This window comes from Diabrotica virgifera, chromosome 5 (genome assembly GCF_917563875.1).
Source record: "Diabrotica virgifera virgifera chromosome 5, PGI_DIABVI_V3a".
Classification (NCBI taxonomy): Eukaryota; Metazoa; Arthropoda; class Insecta; order Coleoptera; family Chrysomelidae; genus Diabrotica; species Diabrotica virgifera.
Window position 1 is genome coordinate 219005162 of NC_065447.1, and position 27112 is coordinate 219032273.

At 33.3% G+C, this 27112-nt stretch overlaps 1 protein-coding gene across 3 annotated transcripts in view; it reads left to right on the forward strand.

Annotated features, from left to right (window-relative positions):
• Positions 1-27112, forward strand: part of LOC126884667 (frizzled-2) — a 404908-nt gene that overhangs the window by 177474 nt on the left and 200322 nt on the right. The window contains exon 2 of one of the 3 annotated variants that reach the window (XM_050650736.1): positions 3930-4149. The exons of the other annotated variants lie outside the window; for them this stretch is intronic. The gene's annotated coding sequence lies outside the window, so the exon portion shown is untranslated. The remainder of the gene's footprint in view (positions 1-3929; positions 4150-27112) is intronic. 3 annotated transcript variants of the gene reach the window in all.

The window sequence follows — 27112 nt, forward strand, 5'->3', positions numbered from 1 at the left end:
TCACGTACACAGACTTCAAAACGAGAGACTTGTAAGACTGGTATGGGAGATTCCTACAGGCAAAAGACCACTCGGATGTCCCAGAATGCGATGGAGAGCAGGACCCCCGTAACCGGGCGTGCAACGCGTGCGGCGCACGCGGGCGTAACCTTAAAGGGGCGCCAATCCGAAGGTTTGGTAAATATGAAATATTTATTTTAAATGAGATAATCATTTTTTTATGTACAATTTTAATCATTTCATGAACAGCTAGAGAAATCTGAAAAATAATTATTCGACATTTTGTTGTTGGTTTAATTTTTTTCTTTGAAGTAGATTGAATTACGCTTGGCATACCATCCAATCGATTTTATGTTGTAAACTAAAGCGACACTCAAAATAGTCAATTAAACATCAAATCACACTCCTTGACAAGTAGAACATGGACATAAATCAACACCCATAAAACGCAACTTATCAGTTTTACTCCAACAAAAACACAACTTGCTGAATCAAGCAGTTTTACTGGTATAAAGTGAATCTTTTAAATACTCGAATTTATGATAATTACCCTTAAGTAAACAAAAATTCTATGAATTATGATTATGTATTTGACTTGAGTATAGTTGAGTTAGTAGTGAACGGGTGGTTTCCTGTAGTGAAAGGTTTAAAATTTTATTTTATGTATATTGGTATTAATAATTACCTACGGCTATTATTGCAATATCCGTTGGGATTGTTTTGCCTTATTTTAAACTTTTGTTTTCGTGTAAAAAATATTGGACAATCTTTTTTATTTGTTATTATTTTAAGTGGTGTGGAAATTAAATTAATTATGAAAATGGTAAGTATCATAATCATTGCATAGAATAATCATAATTTATTTTAAATAGTTATAATCGAGTTTTCTCTAATAAAATCCACAATTTACAATTTATTTTGAAAAAAAAAGAAAATAATTAAGACATTGCATCTGCATAACTTGGAACCATATGGGAAACTTTTTTATTATTAATTTTACGGAAAAAATGTATTCTTCATTAAGTGCTTTGCATAGTCTAAATGCAACTATTTGCATAGTCTTAGTCTAAAAACTAAAATGCAACCAAATATAAAATTGTGTCAATCTTATGAGTATCAAAAATACGAATTTCGATCAAGAGTAGGTAGGTACCTTATATTTCACAATATCGAAAATTATTATTATGAAAAGTTGTTTGGAGTTAATTAAAAACTATGTTTTAATATGCAATTACATCCTTTTATTATAATTGTTTTTCTCAAATTACAGATACCCAATGCCCTTTTCATTTATTACGAATAATGCGATAACTCATTTATTTTTACGAGGAAAACGAAAAGCCCTAGATACAAAGTTTACTACTTTTTAAACAATTAGAATAATTGAAATAAAAATATAATAAACAATATTTTAAATCCAAGACTTTTCGTTAATAAACTGCTTTCTGGCTGCATCCCATATCTCCGGATTTTACAATATATAATCACATTTACCTTCTAAGGCCACGCATTTACCTTCTCTTCGTCTAGGAAAAGGACCGAAAGACAGTTTCTAAATACTCACAAATTGAGTAAAAATGAAAAAGATAAAAAAGGGTTCAAGGCAGGTTTTGTTTATATTCGATTCAGAGTTGGACTACCATCTCCATATAGTAACTATTTCAGCATCCTTATGCATCATCAGTGAAGATTATGCAGTCACAACTCTGAATCGAATATAAACAAAACCTGCCTTGAACCCTTTTTTATCTTTTTCATTTTTACTCAATTTGTGAGTATTTAGAAACTGTCTTTCGGTCCTTTTCCTAGACGAAGAGAAGGTAAATGCGTGGCCTAAGTGTCCTCTATTTGCTTTCTCCTATTTCGTCGTCTCTATGTGATTATATATTGTAAAATCCGGAGATATGGGATGCAGCCAGAAAGCAGTTTATTAACGAAAAGTCTTGGATTTAAAATATTGTTTATTATATTTTTATTTCAATTATTCTAATTGTTTAAAAAGTAGTAAACTTTGTATCTAGGGCTTTTCGTTTTCCTCGTAATACGAGAGATGTCGCTGTGTTGCGTCTCAAAAGGCGGGTTCATCGCATCGCGATGGTTTGCTTTAAAAGAGGCAGAATGTTTGTATTCCCTTCAGAGTTGTGACTGCATAATCTTCACTGATGATGCATAAGGATGCTGAAATAGTTACTATATGGAGATGGTAGTCCAACTCTGAATCGAATATAAACAAAACCTGCCTTGAACCCTTTTTTATCTTTTTCATTTATTTTTATTGATTAATTAATTAATAATAATAAAAGAGTTATCACATTATTTGTAATAACTGAAAAGGGCTAATTATTAATAATAAAAGACATCACATTATCTCTAATAAATGAAAAAGCAGGCGTTGTTGAAAAGTACAATTATTGTACGATAAAAAGTTCTTTCTAAAAAGCTTTGCATGGTCTAAAATCTAAGATGCAATCATCAAATCCTATCAAATTTTTTCAATTTTATATGGAGATATATGTAAAAAAAATATGAGTTTCGATCAATAGTAAAGTGCCTTTCTAGATCACAATATATTTCAATTAGAAGGATGTTATTGCATATAGAAACATAGTTTTTAATGCTGAACAACTTTTCATAATAAGTTTTCAATATTGTGAAAACTAAATGTACTTTGGTCTTGACCTAAATTCATATTTTTTGACATACCTCGTATAAATTCATAAAATTTGATATTTGATGGTTGCATTCTAGACAATGCAGAACTTTTTATGAAGAATAACTTTTTCTCGTAAAATTAATAATAAAACAGTCTCCCATATGGTTTCCAGTTATGTAGACACCCTGTATAAAATTTGTTTGAAAACTTTGAAATGACAAAATATTATTGTTTATTTACTTCAATTTATATTTTTAATTAAATATGCAGGGTGCTTCATTAATGTTGCGAAATATTTAAGGGAAAGGCGCAAAATGTCGCCTGTCAAAATTTTCAATGTGTTTTAAATGTATCCACTTTTTTCGAATCCTGAGAAAACTAATACGTATTTTAAAAAAATTTAAACCAGAATGAAAGATAACATTATTGCCGAGGGCCGACAGTCCCTTAAAATAAATAAAAAGTTTCTTTTGAATTAAATATTTGCAATTATTAAAAAATCACACTAAATTTTCTCTTTTATTTTCACCCCTGTAACTCATTAAAACAAACATTATAGAAGTTTTCAGGGAATTTCGGCTTTAGTAATAATGTAGTCTTTCATTCTGGGTTTAAATTTTTCAAAAATATTTATTAGTTTTATATGTATAGTAGATTTAAAGGCGCCAAAATATGTCCCGCACGCGGGCGCCAATCAGCCTTGCGGGGGCCCTGATGGAGAGATAACATCCAAGCAGATTTCCGGGTCCACTCAGGGTTGTAGCGCTACGTGATGATGATGATGATGATTATATACGAAGAGTTACTAATTAGTAGTTACGTTATATGTCACAGTGGTCGCTGGAATATTTTGCGAAGTTTTGAACTAAAAGTTCGGAACTTTTGGAAAAAACCTCATACAGTACTTCATATTAAGACTTGTAAGAAGATGAGCTGATTCAAACTGAATATAAATCGGATTTTCGGTTAATCTTCAAACAAAACTTTACTTTTGTTTGGATTACGACACTTCAAACTTGCAACTAAAGAATGATTATTTATAGAAACTGTTTAAAATTGAAATTGTTAAACAAATAATACTACCATTAGTCCTTTAAATATTTACTATTGTTACGATGTTAAATGGTGCCGAAAGCAACGATAAAGTCTACAATAGAGTCGGTCTTCTGCCGATGACTAATACTGAAAACATGTTTGGGTAATTTTGTTTTAGTAATCATCTCATATTAACATGAATAAAAAAGGAACATACATTATTTATTTTTCTTTTTTGAAGGCAACAAAAATTTGAAATAAGTATCGTTGGAATTTGAGGATGTAAAAATGTATGGACCTCGTCGTCAGTCGTCACTGATATGGGTTTGGCCGGCTGATATGGGTCTGGCAGATGCAGAATATTCCTTCCTATGGTCGAAGCGAAGATCGCTGGGATATGTGCATTGTGCATTTTATCAATGAAATTCGATATTTTTAAGATATTCCAGAAGCCGCTACAGGTAAAATGTTTTAACAACCTATTAATCATTCAGAATTACTCGACGGATATTACTCGACTGAACCCATTCACGTGGGCTCAAAATGGTTTGACTAAGCCATGTTGTCTTACTAATTAATAAAAGAATTTAGATGTGATTTTATTCACTTTAAAGGGTTATTATACCCTATATCTGTGGCTTTTGCCCAGTATCCATGTTTTTTATTGTGTTGTTTAGCAATTGCTCTTCTATGAAGGTTTTATAAGAGGACGAAGCTCTGATGATGACACGTTATGTGTCGAAAGTACTTAGCTGATAATAAAATATTTTTTACACACTATCAAAAGTTTTTTTGAAAACATACACCTGTTTGCCGTTTTGACCTATCTTAAAAAGGACTATCAACTGTTACTATCAACATTTACACAGTGTCGCCAAACTGAATTTTGTTATTTTGAGTTTAAATTTTTTCCACGGATCTCCGAGGGTACATAAAATGTATATACGAGGATGGTTGGAAATACGAAAATTTTGGAAAACTGTAGGCCGTGGTGGCGATGACCTCCTCTCATTTGACTCAAACCTCTATCCGGCGAGTGACTTTTCAAGTTTGGAAACAAAAACAAGTCGCACGAGGCCAAATCTGGAAGTTACAAATATTCACTAGTTCGTAATCAAATTCGAACAATTTGGCCATGGCAACGACTCAGGAATGAGTTGATGCGCTGTCCGATGAAAGAGCTTTATTTTTTTCGCCAAATGTTGTATTTTTTGTCCTCCTAGTTAGTCGATGTAAATCAGACCTCTAGAATCACAGAAAACGGCCTATTTGAGAACAATACTGTTAAACCGTCAGTGATACAATAGGGAACGCAAACCTGGACACTAACAAAACAAATAGTAGTAAACAAAATAGAAGTTGTCCAAAGATCAATGGACAAGAAAATGGTAGTAGTTACTCTGAGAGAATAGAAATAGAAAGGAACAATCCAGGAAAAGGGAGAACCAAAGTAACTGGTATAATAGAAAGGAACAAATCTAAAAATGATTGTAGTCAAAACATAGCTAGCAAGCAATCAACAAAAAAACAAAAAAGAGACAGGAATGTCCCATTCCTATCAATCAGACATTTTGATTGAATGACAAAAAGTCTAAAGAAAAAAGAATTCAGATATTTCTCTTTATAGCAAGCAATATAGTATGTACACTTTTTTAGGTAATAGCGGATTTAAAAAACCAAAACCCGCCTCTGCACCATCAGCAACTTAAATCTTTACCGTAGTGCTAAATTTACTGCCTTTGTCCGCCACTGATTCCCTGTTCGCGTAGAAGAGACTTTCTATTTCGGAGTGGACTATCGAACGCAATACCCGAGGGCTCGACAATTATTTATATGGGCATTTTGCTCTGAACCTGACCCATATCGACAGCTCGAGCTGGACCGTTTGTTCGGTATCGCATAAGCATTTTGCACCATTGCCCATTAAGCGAACAAGATTTGTTTAGTGGGGTGTGACTATTACCAGCGGCGCCACTTGTCTGCATTAATTAGACTGCTAAGCTGTTGTTTTATTATCCATATGCGTGGGGATTATAATGTAATGGCAAGCGGGCTGTACAAACAATACCAGAGGTGTCACTAAAATTTCAACATATCGCTAAGCCCTATTCAAAATGGAACAAATCTATGCAGTAAGAAATCACAACAAGAATTTAAAAATTTAACAGAAGAATATGACAAATTGTACTGACACGAAATATGTACAGATATAGTAGAACAGATACACTAATGATTCTTGCCCATCGCATTGCAATGGGTAAAGCCGCTTCCAGACTATGTAACAACACATGTTAATAACAAAGTTGTACAACAAATTTTTTATCATCTTTTAATCATCATCATTCTCTTTGCCTTATCCCTATGCGGGGTCGGCTTCCCTAATTGCATTTCTCCATACAATTCTATCTTGGGTCATATCAATATTAATCCCATTTACCAACATGTCCTGCCTAATCGTCTCCCACCACATCTTCTTTGGTCTTCCTCTCCTCCTTCCAGGAATCTGCACTTCAACAATTCTTCGTATTGGGTGATTAGCGTCTCGACGTTGAACATGACCAAACCATCTCAACCTATGCTCTTTCATTTTGGCATCAATTGGTGCCACACCTAGACTTCCCCTAATATACTCATTTGTAATTTTATCCTTTTTTGTCACTCCACTCATCCATCTAAGCATTCTCATTTCCGCCACATGCCTTCGTTGTTTCTCTTTCTTTTTCACTGCCCAACATTCAGTTCCGTACATCATAGTCGGTCTTATGGCTGTTTTATAGAATTCTTCCTTCAAATTCATTGGAATTTTCCTGTCACACAGCATACCAGTCGCTTCTTTCCACTTCATCCCTAATTCTACTGCATGCATCTCCATATATTTCTCCATTACTCTGTAATACCGATACCAGGTACATACTTCAAACTATTGCTTTTTACAATCAGTTCACCATCCAAAGATACCATTTTATTTGGAGTAACTCAATCTTTAAATGAACATTGCAAATACTCTGTCTTTGTCCTACTAAGTTTTAAACCTTTTTCCTCCAAAGCTTGTCTCCACTGTTCCAGTTTTTGTTCTAAGTCTCTTTCACTATTTCCTACTAACACGACATCATCAGCGTACATTAGGCACCATGGAATGCTACCCTGTAGTTTCGCTGTTATCTGGTCCAAAACCGCTGTTATCTGGTAATGAGAATAAATACGGACTAATCACCGAGCCTTGGTGCAATCCTACTTTCACATGAAATTTATCAGTCTCTCGGCTCCCACACCTGTCCTAACACTAGTCGTTACTCCCTCATACATTTACCTCACAATCTTTACATATTCACCAGTGACTCCTTTCTTACCTCACAATCTTTACATATTCACCAGGGACTCCTTTCTTATTGAGTGCCCACCACAGAATCTCTCGAGGAACTCTATCATATTATGCTTTTTCAAGATCAATGAATACCATATGAGCGTTTCTTTCTTTACTCCTGTATTTTTGCATCAATTGCCTTATAATGAAAATTGCATCTGTTGTTGATCCGCCCTGCATAAAGCCAAATTGATTCTCGAATTGTTATCATCTTTTAATATCATCTTTTAATAATTATTGTTTTACTTCGTCACACTTCTCTCTACACCATTTTTCTTTAATCTTTTTTATACATATATATATATGTTTTCTTATGTCCCTGTGAATATTATGGTACGTGATTTTATCTATATATATATATCGGGTGTTCTACAGCATTCGCCGTTTCCCGCATCCTATTCGCCATGCTTTTCGGTCACGAATATCTTCCTCGTTGAGTTGTCTACTGTTCATTGCTTTCTCTACATCTTGTATCCATGTTCTCTTCGGTCTGCCTCTTTTTCTTCTCTCGGGTGGTACATACTGGATCATTTTCTTGGGCCATCTTGTTGGTCCCATTCTCTGGACATGCCCGTACCATATTAATCTTTTTTGTTCTATTCTGTCTATAATATCCTTTTCTACTTCCATTCTTTCTTTTATTTCTTCGTTTGGGATATGCTGCAGTTTAGATATTCTGCAGCTTCTTCTAAGCGCGTCCATTTCTAAAGCTTGAAGTCTTTTATTTTGTCGGTCTTTTACTTCCCACACTTCCGAGTTGTACAGGACAATTCCTTCCACGATAGTTTGGTAGATTTTTTTCTTTGTCTGATTCTGCAGTCCTGTACTCCACCAAATGCCATTTAGCTGTTTTATAGCTTTTCTTCCTTGGCTTATTCGATATTCTATATCTTGATCGCATGTGGAGTTTTTGTCAAAAATTGAACCTAGATATTTAAATTCATCACATCCTTTTATGTATTCCCCTTCTAATTCTAAGTCTTCAGTATCACCTCCGACTACAAGGTATTCAGTTTTCTCCATGCTCATTTCCAAACCCCATTTTTGGTACTCCTCTTTCAATTTTCTAATCATGTAACTGGCGTCATCTTTATCAGCAGCAATCACAACTTGGTCGTCAGCAAATAGCAACGTATACAAATAAGAATCTCCTACTGGTATCCCCATTGTTTGGCATTTCCTAGTCCAATATTTTAACACATGTGTAAGGTAAATTTTAAATAAAGTGGGCGACAGACAGCATCCCTGCAAAAGGCCTTTCGAAGTTTCAAAGGTATTTGAAAGTTTCGTTCCAATTTTAATTGCTGTTGTTGCATTAGCATAGAGATCTTTTATTGTTTGGATGTATTTTCTATTTAAAGTGGTTTGTTGTAATACCTCAAACATTTTTTCTCTGGGAACGGTATCGTATGCTTTTTTTAAGTCTACAAATACCATGTGAGTTACTAGATTTCTAGCAGAACGTTTTTCTAGTAATTGCCTTATGCAGAAAATGTTATCTGTGCATGATCTACCTGCCCTAAATCCACTTTGTTCTTCGGAATCTTGCCACTCCTTTTCTATCCGTTTCTTTATTATTCGTCCGTACAGTCTTCCAACTGAGCTGGTCACACTAATGCCTCTGTAATTATTACAATTTTTTCTACCACCCTTTTTGTATATAGGGGTAGTTTAGGAGTTTTTCCACTCAGAGGGCACGCCACTATTGCCTGAAAGGCATCCGTTGAATATTTCAACTAAAATTTCTTTTGCCTGTGTCGTGCTGTGCTTAATGAGTTCAATTGGAATACCTCCGGGACCAGGAGCTCTATTGTTTTTCATTTCTCTTAACGTTTGTTCTAGTTCTCGAATAGTTATATCTTCTAGTTGTTCCAGGTTGTTTGGGGCGATGATGGTTTGCCTTACATATTCCTGTCTATTCTCTTGCAATAGGTTTCTAAAGTATGTTTCCCACTCGTTTACACTTATAAGGGATATCTGGCATCTTTCTTGTACGTTTTGTCTTGTATTTGATATTGTTCTCCAAGCTTCTCTGCTTTTTGTTCCTCCCATAAGAGTGTCTATTTCTTCACATTTCTTCAGCCACATATTTTCTTTGTTTTTAATCACTTCTTTTTTTGTTTCCATTCTTATTCTTGCGTAGGTTTTTCGGTCTTCTGAGCAATTGGTACTGAGCCATTTTTGATATGCTTCTTTTTTTTCCCTCGTCTTTTCTTTTAAAGAATCTGTAAACCAAGGGTGATTAGTGTTATTTGAGGATTTTTCCCCTAACGCTTCGAATGCAGCTTCATGTAAGCACTTTTTTAGCCGATCATATTTTTCATCTGCTGTTCTTGTATTAAACTGTGTATTGGTTATCTTTTGGCTCAGTCTTAATTTAAAAAGAAAGGAGATTGAATTATCTTTCAGTGCGTCGATGTTGTATTTGTACTGAGGCGGGTGTTCTTCTGTAATCTCTTCCTGGGTCTCTTCAATTTTGTTGTTCAAGATATATGGAAAGTATAGATCTGCTCTGAGTAAAAAGTGGTCAGTTCCACATTCTGCACCTCTATAGACTCGTACATCTTTCGTCACAATTGATGATTTCTGCTTCATGATGACGTAATCTATAATCGATTTGTAAGACAGTGGGTGTAAGACAGGGGTGCATTCTCTCCCCACTACTGTTCAATTTATATTCAGAAAGTATCTTCCAGGAAGCTCTTGAGGAATGCGAAAGCGACATCAAAGTAAATGGTACCTGGGTCAATAATATACGATATGCGGATGACTCGGTCTTAATAGCAGACAATATAGAAGACCTCCAAAACCTTTTTAATAAAATTGGAGAGCATAGCGAGAACATTGGACTTAGCATCAACATAAAAAAGACGATGTTCCTTATAATCAGCCGTCAATTATGTCAACATCAAAATGCAAGATTAGCATATAACAACCAAGATGTAGAGCGCGTAAGAAAGTTTCAGTACCTGGGAACCTGGCTATGTGAAGACTGGATGTCGGATATGGAAATTAAATGTCGGATAGAAAGGGCCAGAAGTGCATTCATGAAATTCAGAAACTTCTTTACGAACTTTGACCTAAACCTAAGATTAAGATTCACTGCTATATATGGTCGGTGCTCCTTTATGGCATGGAAGAATGGACTTTAAAAATAAAGACATTGAATAAGCTAGAGGCATTTGAGATGTGGATCTATCGACGAATCCTTTAAGCTCCCTGGACCGCAAGAATAACAAATGAAGAAATCCTGAGAAGAATTGCTACAGAACGACAACTGCTATGCACAATTAAGCAGAGAAAAACGGCATACCTGGGGTACCTAATTAGAAAGGAAAGATACCAGTTTCTGCAAACCTTAATTGAAGGAAAGATCGAAGGAAGAAGGGGAGTGAGCAGGAAGAAAATGTCATGGCTCCGTAATGTCAAACAATGGACAGGACTAAAAAACATAGGAGACCTAATACATATTGCAAGGGATAGAGAAAAATGGTCAAACGTGATCGAGAACATCAATTAGTGGATTGCATAAGAAGAAGAAGAAGTTGAAACCTACGTCAGGTCTGCTTTTAGCAGTGTAAGTGCAAAATTTCGGACCAATGCTTTTTTAATGCATTAATTTTTTTTAAACCTGAGAGAACTAATAAATATTTTTTAAATATTTAAACGCAGAATGAAAGATTATTACCGAGGGAAACTTCTATGTTTATTTTGATAAGTCACAGGGTTAAAAAAAAAGAGAAAATTGAGTGTGATTTTTAATTTCAAAAATCTAATTCAAAAGAAACTTTTTGTTTATTCTAAGACTTTCTCGGTCATCGGTAAAAATGTAATCTTTAATTCTGCGTTTAAATTTTTCAAAAATATTTTAGTTTTTTCAGGATTAAAAAAAACGAATGAATTTAAAAAGCATTGGCAATTTTGCGCGTACGCTCTTAAAAGTTATGTTGTTACAGACGAATAATTTTGTTGAGAACTAGGATATTTCTCCGTCACTGCTATGTATCGTATACGACCTAAAATTTTCAATACTAAATCTAAAAGCGACAAAGCAAGTATTTGAAGTAACTGTCCTGTATATCGAAGAAAGTCAATGTTTGCTTATGTTAATGTCTCTTCTGGTGACAGAATGAAAGTAACTTTGCCCGCATCTATTATTTAAATATATTTATCGGTTTTGTTTGTTGTGTAGATTTTTACGAATTTTTTTCTGTGCCCACATTTGCTCTAGAACAGCTGAAGTAAGACATTTTCAGGATGTTATTGTTTCTTTGACCTGAGTTAATAGAATTGAATGGCAATAAAATGTAACGGTCGCTAATGTATCACTTTAATCAACTGGTTTCTAATTTATACTGAAATAGCCATTTGCATAATTAATTTGTGTACGATTAGATTGCCCACGTTGAGAAGATTTTGCGTAAATTTAGTTAAGCAAGTGTCATTGATTTGTTAATATTTCGATTTTGTACACCGATATATAAATAGAAATAGAAATAAGCAGATACCTACATCACTTTATTAGTGAGAGATTGGTTGGAATTAATCTGTTTTATTCAATACAGGATAATTTACAGAATATTTTACAGGAGAATGTGGAAAATACCATGGACAGAGTAACGAATCAAGATGTTTCGCTGAAGATGTTGAAGGAATGCAAGTCATAAAAATCGTACAAACGAGAAAACTGGAATATCTAGGCCACATAACGAGAGGGGAAGGCTCCCTGCTAAGGCTCATAATCCAAGGAAAAATCTCGGGAAAGAGAAATGTGGGACCTAGGAGGATTTCTTGCTTGCGAAATTTAAAGGAGTGGTACGGGTGCAGTTCAGTACAATTGTTCAGAGCTGCAGCCAACAAAGTTAAGATTGCTGTGATGGTAGCCAACCTCCGATAGGAGACGGTACTGCAAGAAGAATTCAATATTATTTCGACACCAGAAATAAACTTTCCCAATTTATTTCTGGTTTCTTTTAGGCTTGTAGAGGACATCATAAATACTTTGAAATTGTAGTTACATTAAAAAAACCTTTATTCGCCGAACATCTCACAGGTTTCATAGCTGTTGGTCAATAAGATAGGGGCTTAACTAGTAAAACAATAATTTTTTGCACAAATTATTCTTTAGTCATCAAAATAATCTCCTTTAGCGGCGATACAATCATTCCATTTTTTAAATTTTTCGATGTTGCCCTTGTAAAACAATTTATCGTTGCCTTACAAATAGGGCCAGATCTAGACTGTAGAAGGGGTGCAGAAGAAGTTCAAAGCCCAATTCTTGCATTTTATTATGGTTTTCATCGACTTGTGAGACGGTGCATTGTTTAGGTGAAACAATATTTTTTCTTCAACAAATACGGCCTTTTTGCGATTTGGGTCTTTAAACGCTTCAATAAACCAATGTAGTAGTCGCTGTTGATGATTTTCCATGTTTCAAATGATTAATGAAAATAATTCCTTGCAGGTCCCAAAATACAAAAGCCATAACCTTTACGGCGGTTTGTTGCATCTTTGGTCGTCTTGGTAGGATTTCTCTGGATTCTGTCTACTCAAATGACTGCTGATTTGATTCCGGAGTGAAGTTATGAAGTTAAGTGATGGATCCATGTTTCATCCATTCTGACATACCCACGCAAAAATTCCGCCTTGTTCTGATCAAACATGTCCATGTCCAAGCAGCACCGAGACTCATCAATCCTTTGTCGTCTTTGCTTTGCTCTGAGAAAATATCAAAGTGTCAAATATCTTAGTATAGGCAATGAAGCAGACGATAGAAGATTATTCTTTCAGTTTCTTTGTTCATCTATATTCAATGATGTACAGTTTCCTCTTCCTTCCCTAGCCCAAACTTTTCCATTTTGTATATCCTTTTATGACTCAATAATTCAAGGAAAAATAGAGGGTAGGAGAAGCGTAGGAAAGAGACGCGTTTCCTGGTTGAAGAACCTGAGAGAATGGTTTGGTTGCAGCTCAAGGCAACTGTTCAAAATAGCCATGATGATTGCCAACCTTCGTCGCGGAGATGGTACATAAAGAAGAAGAAGATATCCTTTTATTCTCCATTTCTCATATGTACTTTGTTTTAACATTCCGGCTTCGGCTAATTTCTTTCGGGATAATCTAAGTCTGCGGCTCTTCCTTCTACGTATGGGACTAAATTATGTAATTTCTTTTATTCATCTACTGTCACTGGCTGTAATCTTCTTACGTATGCGTACCTTTTCTTCTCAGTATAACTGTATATGATAATAATCCTTTTTGTAACGAATTTACCTGTCTCACTTCCTATCCTCTAGTATTTCTCTCTATTCTTGTTACTTGACAACATCTTCAAGACTTTCTTGTGCCCATTGCTTTTGGTTCTTTGGAATATCCGTTGGATAGTCGTGTGTCTTTTTGTGATCTTAGAACAGGGGGGGTTGTTTTTGATAGAAAAATCTGTTGATCTCTCGTCCATTTCTTTACAATTTGAAGTAACATATACAACTAATAAATTACAATGTTGCTACTAGCAAAATGCAACAAAAGTGAAGTTCAGTGGGAAACAATATTTGTATTTATAAACACAAAATCCCAAAACATGTGCTCCACCACGCCCACAAACTGGTACAAGCAATAAAATATTTCCAACGTCGTTTTTATAGTGTTTACTGATTCCAGTCAACATGCTGATGTGTTCTATTTATAGATCACGCTCTTCTTCTCGTATATGGTTTATGAACAACTCACCTCCGTATGTTTATTCAAAGAACTTTCGTATAAGGTGCCTGAGAAATGTCTAATTGGTTGTTTTGATTGACAGGGCCAGTTACGTAAACAAGAACTGTCGTAAAAGCCGATTTCCTTGGGCATATTAATCGTTAAATCATTATGGAAACATACGAACTATATAAAAGCAAATGTAGATTGTAGCTATGTTTTTGTAAGCTTTTTATTGAGGTGTTAACAAGTAAAGGAAAAATTATAAAGGATGTTACTAATCAATAAAAATATGTTACATCAACCGTATAAACAAACAAAATAAAGAGAAAAAAAATGTATAAACTTTTTCAATTTAAACTAAAAACACTAAAAAGGGGTAGTTCCCTGGGTTGGCTGTATACCTTATAGTTAAACAAACTGGAACATGAAGTAAAAACCACTTCTATGTAAAAGGTATATTTACTAAAAATTTTTAGAATCCCAATGGATTCAATAAAATGAGTTCATCAGAACGTTTTCAAACCTATCGGTCCATCATCAGTGAATTTGAATATGTACTTGCAAAATAGCCCCAGAACCAAACAATGGTTATGATTATAAATAGATCTACATTATGTTAAAATAAATTTAAAATGGCTAAACGCCGATGTTCAGGGATTAAACCTCTGGGAACATGGTGAAACTCTACCCGAGGACCCAATCAACCATCTTCGGTCAACGATGACTACTAAGTCCATGAAGACTTCGTCATCGTTGACCGAAGATGGTTGATTGGGTCCTCGGGTAGAGTTTCACCATGTTCCCAGAGGTTTAATCCCTGAACATCGGCGTTTAGCCATTTTAAATTTATTTTAACATAATGTAGATCTATTTATAATCACAACCATTGTTTGGTTCTGGGGATATTTTGCAAGTATTTAAATTCACTGATGATGGACCGATAGGTTTGAAAACGTTCTGATGAACTCATTTTATTGAATCCATTGGGATTCTAAAAATTTTTAGTAAATATACCTTTTACATAGAAGTGGTTTTTACTTCATGTTCCAGTTTCTTTTTCAATTTCTTTGCAACACGAAAATGCAGCAGCTGCATAATGCTCTGGTTAAATCGGAGAGTGCAGGAAGAGTCTATACCGGTTTCGGAGGACTTTTCCCCCTCATCAGTAGTCCCATATCCCCTTCACTCCGATTTCCCTAGGCATCACACTTTGGGCCCTTCCGTATTGCAAAGAAAGAAATGTCACGGATGAACTAGCGCCATCTACCGAAAAACAAAGTAAGTTATCAATCGAAGTAGCACAGAAAACGACAATAATATCGTTCCCATACCACCAGATTGACAACAGGTGGAATACTTTCTTTGGTTACACCTGAGATTTTCAAAATTTATAAATCACACAGGATGCCGAGGAAATTAAGATGAGAGCATTTTAGAATATGGAATTGAGAGAAAATAAAGAGAATATGGAATCAATGGATACATCTGAAACCGTAGCCCAAGAAACTCTAACGGTTTCCATTAAACGACAAATGTCAGAATCTACACCGCCACATAAAGACCTCAAAAAACCTGCTTTTCATAATCCCAAACTTGAGTAAATAACACCGGAAAAATCCTTTCACAATGAATTTACAACAAATGTTTGAAGACAATAAAGACAACTTTACACTAAACTGTAACGCTATAATTAAGACTTTAAATTTATTTCAATCAGCTCCTCACAACACAAACTTATTTGATTTTCTTAAAATCTATACATGTAATCTACCAGGTTTCCATAATAATCTGGACAATATGTAGTCTCAAAGTTCAAAAAAGTTGAAAACAAAAATCACAAACATCAAAGGGAAACTACACTATCAACTCTATCAACCCTGAACATCTGCAACAATTTACAGCGAACTCTCCTATTCCTAAGAAACCTTAACTACTTCATTCAGATCACTAATACTTACAGTGGAACCTTAACAAGTATCAAGTATCACACCAGATGTAAAATTTTACAAGAGTTAATTGCTCAACACAGACGCCATCAGTTATTTGCCTTCAAGAAACTCGTTTCAACCAAAAGATTAGACGTTCAGAACACTAGGAAGAGCTCAGATTTGGAGCCTCTGCTGATTCTAGCAGATATGGGAGCCCGGAATAGCCTGGGCTCCAAAGACCAGATCCTTATGGACCTAGTCCGTGAGATAGGGTGATACAATGGACCAACCTTGGGAAGTCGTAAGTGTCTGAAGGGCTCATAAATGAGCCCTGTCCATTACCACAACTCATTTCAAGGCTTCTTACCATGTTATGTTAAAAGGTTTTAAATGCTTCCACAAAAACAAGACCACTAGAGACAAAGCAAGTGATGAACTAGCGAGTAGCAATATATATCAACCAAATGTATGAAGCAGAACTAATACCTTTAAAAATATATCCTAGAAGTTTTTGCAATCACTACTAATAGTGATACAAAGAATCGCAATATGCAACATTTTTATTCCACCGAGTGAAAATTGTTTAACCTTTGTAATTAAGGAACTGCTTTACTAGTTTCCATCTCCCCCTATACTGTTACAAGATTTTAATAGCAATAGTCCCTACTGGTGATTAAAATTTTGATCAATAAAAAGAAAAGTGCTAGAACAATTACTTGACAGTAGTAATATAAACATCTGAATACAGGGGAACTCACAAGATTTAATATACAAACAGAACAATCCTTAGTTACCGGCCTGAGCATGTGCGATCCTATCCTACAAACATCTTTAAATTGAGAAGTCCACCCCTACTTGTACGGTAGTGATCACTTTACTCTTTTTATAAACCGCCCTTTTAAAACCGTCTCAACCACCCCTCTCCCAGAATGGAATTTAGACGAGGAAAATTGACTACTCTTCTCAGACCAAGTAGATCAAAAACTTCCTTACCGTATTAAATACCTCAAATATAACTTCGACTTATCTACAATTTTCTGGGCTAGTATTGGAAGAAGAGCACAAAGCAGTTGAAAGAACCAAATATGTAAAAATCGACACGCCTGTACCGTGGTGGAATGACAAATATGACGAAGCCGTCAAAAAACAACCAGGCTTTTAGCAAATTTTCAGATTTCAGGATTCAGATGGTGAGGAACAGGTTCTTTTCCATTTGGCAAGACGAATTCTTGCTCCTTACGAACGAGTTAGTTCTATGTTAGCCAAAAGTTGATATCTTGAAATACGTAGAATTGCGCATTTTTGGCTTGTGTCCCTCTTTTATCCAGTTGAAATTAATATAATATGTACATTCATAATACAAATAAATTTTCTTATGTGATGCGTTAACCAAATTGTACAACAAACACCATGCATTTGTTAATACGTCCGGGTGAAAATAGCTGATATACACACCAGATGATTGTGTTATTGTGAGAAAAATATTAACTAGTTCATTTCCTTCTCGAGTTGATTAATTGCTTTAAATACTATGTACTACCAAAAATGTTGCTAATAATTGTTAGATACCTAATTAGTGCTTCATTTTTAAACATCAACAATTAGGAATTACTTTCACCTTCGCCAAACTTTCTTCTGAAAACAGATAAACTTTTACATGATTGACATCTGTAATATCCTAGTCATCATTATCATTAGCACCATATTTCTCATATCAGATTATGTTAGGTCCGGACATCCATATAAGTAAGTGTAAATATAATTGGATGTAATTGTTGGATGTTTAGAAATTAGAGATGGTAGATTTGTTTAATTGGTGCGTGGAAAGAATCGTTCTAGAAGGAGATTCAAAGGAAAATAAAACAACAATATCTGATACGTAACATTGGTACGCTCTACGTCGTATTTTCTTATTTTGTTTTATTTCTAAAATCCCGCAACTTCTCATCAGTACATTGAAATGCAGAATGTAGATGACCAGGAAGAGCTAATGATAGAAATAGATTCTAAATCTGAGGCCTCATCTTTTTCAGATTAGATCACCACATCCATTATTTGCTGTTAAGAAGAAAATTTCATTTTTTATCAAACAAATTTTGTGTTTTCTGTTGTTTTGCATTTTTTTTATATAGAGAATAGAGAACACTGTTGTTTCGTCTCATAATATTGTATATAATTTCATGATTTTTAATACCCTATGTCATCTTTAATTTTAATAATATCCCTAAGCGCGTCATGCTCAAAATATTCTCCATATCGAGAATATTCTCAAGAATATTCTCGAAAATACTCTCCGATTTTTCATTCTCGAGAATTTTCTAACACTAATCCTACCTGAATTCTCGGTACTCCCATTTCCACCATTATTTCACCCTTCCATATTGTATCAGTTTCAGAGTCATTTGCTTGTTTAAATCTACAAAAGTTATGTGTACCTGTATGTAAAATATGTATTTTTGTTTTAGCTGTTGATTATTTAGTCCACCCATCATAAATACACCCTGATTGAAGAGGAAGAAGTAACAGATTGTCAGGTATCCGTTACAAAACAAGTATTTGAAATTTCGCCATCTCTACTTCAAAATAGTTAATTGCAGATCTGTGAGATCTGTCAACAATTTGACGAGAGCCGCTTTCAATATACACCGATTCGTGAGAGTGTAGAAGTGGTTAAATTTATTGGTTTGATTTATACGCTCGTTTCCAAAAAATTTCTACTTTTATAGCTTCTGTGACAGCAACAGAGTCGTTTTTACGGTTTTTTCAGAGACCAATAATTGACTGCGCAAGATTTTTTATGGCCTCGAGTAGACATAAATTAAAATTTTATTTTAATTAACGAGAATGAGGTGTGTTTGGAAATAAGTTTCCTCACTTTTCAGTGTCATAATTGCGTGATTGTGGTACACCTGGGTGCGATTAGGTTCTTTGAAAGTTATGATCGTGAAATCTGTTCTCGATATGAAAAATTTAGTTAATTTCGATACGAGCTCACTTTTTAGAATAGATTTGTGACTACTTCATAAAATGTCCTTGTAATTGTAGAAAACGCCTTGAAAATTACTTCAAGTAATAAAACATCATTGCTCTATGCCAAATGAAAATAAAAATACATTTTAATCTCTAATATTATGAATAGAATCCCCATAGAATGAAATATATCTTGTACGTTCTGATCTTCTGATCTACCTATAAATACTGCTTTTTATAAGTTAATAGTCCGATTTGTATTCCTAGAGAGTCTATCTTCAATATTTCTTTTTTCGTTTGGACAAAAACGATGTCGTCATTATCTTCTGCTACAATTATTGATCATCGGCAAACAAAAGACTATGGGTATAGTTGTCGTCTTTTCGTCATTTTTTAGTTTGTCATCTATACCTAAGTTTAAATGAGGTTGGTGACAGGCAGCATCTGTGTCGAAGTGGAGTAGGTGTTATCTACTTCATGATTTTCCATTGCTTTCGATATGTGACTGGGACACTATCATAGGACTTTCATACAATTTAGCGTTGAATGCTATTGTTTTCTCTAGGAGTTGATTTATAGAAAATATATTATAAGTACATGAGCGTCCGGGACGAAGATCACTCTGTTCCTCGGAAGTTCGCAGCTATTGCTGCATGCTTTCTACAATGATTTACTCATATCACCTACCCACAGAAGGTGTAACGCATATTCTCCTTGTATAATTATTTGGGGTCTTTTTTGCTTGAGTATCATTGTATCAAGAGGTTTCTTTATAAATACAGCTGGTTCCAAAAAAAAACTGATACGACTCTTAAAGCGTATTTTGTAGAAAATTGAGCAGTGTATTTTGAAGGATAAATAATTATTATTTACATTCTGTCACTGTCACTGCCAAATCTTAAAATTTGTCACATAACTTATTATGTTCAACGTCAAAAAATGGCTGTTTGTTTGTTTATTTTATTATTTGTCTGTCATAATATAATATAATGTCAGATCAATCATACACTGCTCAAAATGATCAAATCTTACTAAAAGTCGTATCAGTTTTTTTTTAGGAACCAGCTGTACACCTGGTTCAAAAAAAAACTGATACGACTCTTGACGCGTATTTTGTAGAAAATTGAGCAGTGTATTTTGAAGGATAAATACTTAATATTTACATACTGTCAATGTCACTGCCAAATCTTAAAATTTGTCAGATAGCTTATTCTGTTCCACGGTTATTAGACTTTATTATTAATCTTTATTATTAATACTTTCTCCGCAACTGAGGGTATCTTATCAACTGTATTGTTTTTAAACAATAGATGATAAAATAAAAATATTGACAGTTCAAAAATGTGAATATTATTGCATTGTGTGTGGCCTAAGTTTGGGCTGAAAACTGAAATGTATTAAATTTTTACAAAATTTTGGAATATGTTTAATTACGTAACCAATTTTAACAGTTGTTTTCAATACAGATTTCAATCCTCTACAAATAGTTTCTAATGTCTTTTGATGTGAAATAATTAGGGAAGCTGGAATTCAACAGTTTAGAATTTTACATTGAGTTAATGCAAAATTGTGACGCATGTCAAAATTCTCAATGTATTTTAATTGTATTCATTTTTTTTTTCGAATCCTGAAAAAACTAATAAATATTTTTGAAAAATTTAAACTCAGAATGAAAGACTGCATTATTACCGAGGGCTGAAAGTCCCTGAAAACTTCTGTAATACTTATTTTAATAAGTTACAGGGCTGAAAATAAAAAAAGTGTGATATTTAATTTCAAATATTTCATTCAATAGAAACTGCTTGTTTACTCTAAGGGGCTTTCCGCCCTCAGTAATAATGTAATCTTTCATTCTGCGTTTAAATTTTTCTAAAATACTTATTAGTTTTTTCATGAATCAGTTGTTTGTTGTTTGTTTATTTTATCATTTGTCTGTCATAATAAATATAATGTCAGATCAATCAAATACACTGCTCAACATGATCAAATCTTACTAAGAGTCGTATCAGTTTTTTTAGGAACCAGCTGTACATATGAGGTCCTTCTACTTTTCTTGTAATCATTAGAAAGTTCTGTTGTGCATCGGACAGACATTTCAAAGTAGACGAAACATTTTTGATAAGACATACCTACTCTACAAACAAATCCTTAAAAACATCACCATGTTTATATTTGTGTTTATTAATATTTCTTTTTCTTGATTTAGTTCTAAAAATTGTGTTTTTGTTACAGGTGAGTGACTGGAATTTTTTTTGGAATTGTGCAGTAGTAAGTATCTAGGAGTAGAATATATAGTTCAGAGAAATAAGGGAAAAAATATCCTGTTAATGACACTCTATTGGTCAAATAGTTTAAAAGGTATTTAATTTGTTTATCCCAAATGAATTTTTTTTTGCAACGCTATAAGTCAGAAAATGATGAAGTTGCATTAATACTTTGGATAGTTTATAAAAGAAGAAGATTTACACTATTAATTTAATTAAAAAAAAATGACAAAAAATAATTCTAAATACTGCAAAATTATTTTGCAAGAACATGTGAATTAAAAAAAGGGGGGCTAACTTCGTCCCTAATTGTCCTAGGACAATTGTTTTTCTTTCTAAATATGTATAAAAATTCAGTCTTTCCAAATATGAAAAAATAATTTTTCTACGGGTAACGGTTAAAAAGTTATTCTAATTGTTTATAAGTAAGCAAAAAAATCGACGTGTATTTGCAAAACAATTTTACACTGTTAAAACTACTTTTTGTCATTTTTTTGAATTAAGTCAAGAGTATAAATGTTCTTCTTCCATAAACTGTCAGAAGTCTTACTGTAACCTCATAATTTTCTGACTTACAGTGTTGCAAAAAAAATTAATTTGGGATAAACAAATTAAATGACTTTTAAACCATTTGACCAATTACTTTGAAATTTAAAATATATTTTAAGCACCAGAAGTCTGAGCAATTTGTGTAATAAGAAGGTTCTAAGTTAATTTTTACATAAGTTATGAATATTTATAAAAACTCAAAATTTATGATTTATTTTGCAATTTTCTACGCAACCAATAAGGCTAGACATATTCAGCGAACGCCATATTGAAATTTTTTAGACGATTTATGAGTTTCTTACTCTCAAATTTGTTTAAAATGCTTAACTTTTTGGTAATAGGCGAAAAAAGCGAAAATTTACCGTTTTTTGATCTTCATTTGTTTATAAATATGTATATCACCAAAATTTGCTGCAGGAAACATATAGGTTATTAATATAGGATATCCATACTACTCAAAAAATTTGGTTTCGGCCTGGAGGGGATGTGTCACGAGAAAATCTTATTTCTCTGGACTAATACTTTTGTGCTTAATTTCTGAAATTTTTTAGTATATATGTTCCGCTTTTCTAGTTTCTAGCATTTAGCTATAGTCAGTAAACAAGACAGACTGGATACATGGGGAAGTGGGATATATTGAGGAATTGTTTTATGACGAAAGAACAGACATTTATATCGAAAATGTAATGACTGGTCCAAACCTAACCTTGGATGAAATAGAAAAATCTATAAAATTGCATGTGTGGGAAGACGAAGAATATCCTGATTTAAGAACTTAAGGGAATTATTCGAATGCAGTAGCGTAGATCTCTTAAGAGCGGCAGGCAACAGGGTCCACATAACCATGTCGATTTCCAACCTTCGATAGATGATGGAATCTTAAAGAAGAAGAATAAAACTGCATACCGGTCCAGATAAAATTTTAGAGAAATGGTTAAAGTACTCTGATATAGGTAAACACTCTCTTCTAAACCTCTTCAATAAAATATCGAAACAGGGTATATACCAGCAGACTGGTACTGTTAACATTTTTGTAATGATACCGAAAAAACAAATAAATAAATAAACGCTAAACAGTGTAAAATACTGCACTCGAGAATTTCCAACAACTTTGAAATACAACTAAACGAAACACAGTTGGGTTTCAGAAATAACCTTTGAACCAGAGCAGCATTATTCAGTTTGCAGGTCATCGTTCAAAGATGTAGAACAACCGGTACATGTGTTTCATCAATTTGCAAAAGGCCTTTTACCGAGTCACCCACGACGAACTAATAAGTGTCTTGGTATCAGGTAGGAACTGATGACTAAAGACTGGATTATATGCAAAATGCATATGCATATATATGCTGCATATTTCTCATGTTTTTCATAAATGCATATGCCTTGCATATTTGGAGATTTAAGAGCATATAAATGCATATTTTGATGGGAATTTACTCTACCCCATTTAAAAATAAGGTATATATTAGTAACATCAACATCCATTAAAATAAAATGTGAAAGTAAATATTTTGCTGTTAAGCTCCTTTGTTGTTGTACCCATAAACATAATGGGCGTTATTTATAGCTGCAGGTATCATTATCCGGATATTTAAGATTTATAGACTTCTCAGAATTTACAAATTACCTAAGTAAATACCGATTATATTTTGAATAACATTACAAATATTACCTGTACTTTCTGCTGGTGTCGGCCAACTATGAATTATTCTGGGAAAACCAACCAAAACGAAATTTTAAGGCAGCGTTGCCAATTTAGCTTATTTTATGCTAGATTTGGCATATTTTTGTGTTGTTTAGCTTATTTATTTCTTGTTTAGCATATAGCATATTTTCTAGCATATTAAATAATATAAAAATTATTTAGTAAAAATCGAAAATCTTCTAATTCAGAACAAATTTTTATGTTGGCCTTACAATTACTAAAACAACTTAGGAACTCTCTCACAGGAACTTGAAACTGATATCAGTGAGTCAAATCTGATTCCTAACAAAAAATGTTTAACCATTCACACATACACACCTACATCAGCAAATCCCTTCGCCTTCAATAATGTTTATATTAGTACTTATGTCTGTGGACCATGAGATTACTATTAACTACAGGATCATGTTTCAGCATTTTTTAAAACAAATAATTTATCTGTACTGGGTTATGCTTGCTATAGGGATTTTTTATTAGTTGATAATGGAATACCTACTGTTGAACTGATCATTCCATCATTCTTGTGAGGTTTGGCAAATACTATATTGGTCGAGTTGGCAACACTGTTTTAAGGGTAGGATAGATTATTTTATTTTATGAATGGTTAGTCTTAAATCAATCGCCGATTATTCAACTTTTGTGATTGCAAGTTATTGACTATACTGTGTAAAAAAATCATTTTATTATTATTGTGAAAATGCCTAAAGTAGCAAGGGAAAAATCAAGTCTTCTCAGAAGTTGGATTGGAAGTAACAATCATCTAAAAGTTATCGACAGTGAAAGTATGTTTTGCACCATTTGTGATAAAAAGGTAAGTTCTCCACTTCAATAGATTTTTAAACTTATCAAACTTCTTTGCACATCTATGTGTCTGTCTATTCTAAAATGACAAACCGTCCCATTTCTTCAAAAACTGTTTTTTAAAGTTCGCAACGGTTTGGCTTATACAGAGCGAGGTGTTGAGAGTGGCCCACCCTGTATACTACGGTACACTGACTGTACTTTATTGTTTGACGATTTCAATTTCACTTTGAGAAATAAAAAAAAATTGGGGGAGGTTTAAAAAGTTTGATCATTTTAATGTAGGTATCTATTTACGAAAACATCTAAAACATCATTATCATTATATTCCAGATTCCATGTCAAAAGAAATTCCAAGTAGTTCAACACATAAAAACTTCACTTCACCAAACTAAGCTATCAAAAAATGATAATAAACCTCGCCAGCAGATTCTACAGAACAGTTTGCAGATTCAGAATACGTCAGTTGGGCAAGAAACCTTTGCAAAGGATTTATGCCATTTTTTTTTGAACTGCAATATCCCTCTGCACAAGTTAGAACATAAATCGTGTCAAAACTTTTTAAAAACTTATTGCAAGATTAAAGATAAACCAGCTCAAATACCAAGTTCTTCAACTCTTCGGAAAAAATATGTCAGTGCATGTTACAAAGATGTGATGACGAGTATTAAAAATCAGTTAAAAGCCGATTATCTTTGGATTTCCGTCGACGAAACAACGGATACAAAGGGTCGACAAATTGCGAATCTAATTGTTGGAGTTCTTAACGACTCTGGCGATTTTAAAAACTCATACTTAATTAGTGTAAAATGTTTGGAAAAAACAAACTATGCTACAATAGCTAGATTTGTTAACGAATCCCTAACAAATTTTTTTTTACCTGATCAAGTACCATTTGAAAAAATATTATTAATGCTTAGTGATGCCGCCTCATATATGATGAAAGCTGCATCCAATCTTAAAATCTTTTTCCCTAATTTAATTCACTGTACATGTTTGGCGCACGGCCTAAACAGAGTTGCAGAGAAAGTTAGAATTGAATTTCCCAATGTAAACACCTTAATAAATAATGTAAAAAAAGTATTTCTGAAAGCACCACTACGTGTACAGGTATATAGGGAGATGCTTCCCGATATTCCTTTACCACCAGAACCAGTATTAACCAGATGGGGAACTTGGCTTAAAAGTGCTATATTTTTATCTGAACACTACGACGACATCAAAAGCGTTATTTCAAGTTTTGATCCGACTTGTACCGCTATTGATAACTGTCAAAATATTTTTAAAGAAAAGTCTATTAAAAATCAATTGTTGTATATAAAATCGAATTTCGATATCATTGAAAGTTCAATTACAAAATTAGAGGCTCAAAATTTATGTCTTCACAATAGTATGTCTATTGTTGATTCGGTTAAACAGAAAATAACAAATCTGAATGGGGAAATTGGAGTAAAAATTAAAGATAAACTTGATGACGTTTTAAACAAAAATGAGGGTTTCACTTTATTGCGTTCAATAAATAATATAATCAATTTTGGAAACTTCGATGAAAATATTAATATGGATCCGTCTCTAATAGCAAAGTTTAAATATGCCCCAATTACATCTTGTGACGTTGAGAGATCTTTTTCTGCCTATAAACAAATATTAACAGATAGAAGACATAATATTAGTTTAGAAAATATGAATCAATATATGATTATTTATTGTAACAATAAAAATATGTAAATTTGTTTTATTGTACTCTTTTTATAATATTAGTTTAGAAAATATGAATCAATATTGTAACAATAAAAATATGTACATTTATTTTATTGTACTCTTATTTATCTTGTGGTCAAAATAAAATATTTTGCCGTTTTATTTGTCACAAAACCTGAAGTTAAAAAAATATATTAAGAAATAATAATACAATTTGGTTTAAATTCAAACCTATTTATTTATTTTTATTATTTTTTATTTATTTATGTATTTAACGTAAACCATAAAATTATTCATATAAAAATAAGTGCATATATAAATGCATATTTGCATGTTAATTGTGCATATTCAGCTTGTTTTAAAATGCATATTGCATGCATATTTTAGACATTTTTTAGTGCATATTTTCCAGTCTCTACTGATGACTAAGATCTCCGTATTATCAAAAATTTGTATTACCAAGAAAACATAATTATATGTGCAAACATAATGAATTCGGCAGAACATGAAAGAAGCAGTAGATATACAACGTGGAGTGAAGCAAGGGTATATTTCATCACCTCTACTTTTTAATATCTACTCCGAATTTAGTTTCAGAGAAGCCTAAAACGAGCACCACACTTTCGGCGAAGTTACTTCGGCAAAGTTGACCGAAGTCGAAGTAACCGCCACTACACACTCGTTCTACTTGGCGAGGAACACATTCACGCCGGGCGATAAGGACTTTGTTCCTTTGACTTGATCGCAATACCGCCACCGAATGGAAGTAGACCGAGGCGCAGCGAAGTAGCACAAGGTTACTGTCTACAAGTCTACACTCTCGTACAAAAAAAAAAAAGAATGTGTGTGTACTTTGTACGCACATAAGAAGTTATACTTCTATTATATAATTTTAACGAAGTAATTGTATTCTATTTAAATATTAAACTAACTTTCTTATCTACCACTTTCAAAAATTTTTTATTAAAACAACTAAAAAAAATGAATCGTAGAGGATTGGAACACGGGACGTTTCGAACTCTGACCGAACGCTCAACAACTAGACCACCGAGGTCATGTGATTGACACGTACGTTTCGGATATAATTATGAGTGCTGCTGATCTCACTACTACCAACTTTGTTAAATTTCGAAACAGTAATTTCACTTTTATTTAATAATGGTACGGTAAACAATCCTCATTTTTTAATATGTTATTCCTTACAAAAATACCTTTAATTTAAGCACAAATAATTAAAAATCGTAAATTTGGGTCAAAAGTTATTAACTTTTTAAGAATTCCCATAAGAGCCCATGTTAAAACTTAACTTTGACCCTTAATAGTAATTAAACGGCACGGTAAAACATTTTTTAAAAAATCAAATCTTAGTTTTTTGAAGTAAACTATAACATACTAAAATTTCATGCAAATCCTTAATTCTTTGCCGAAGGTGTAGAA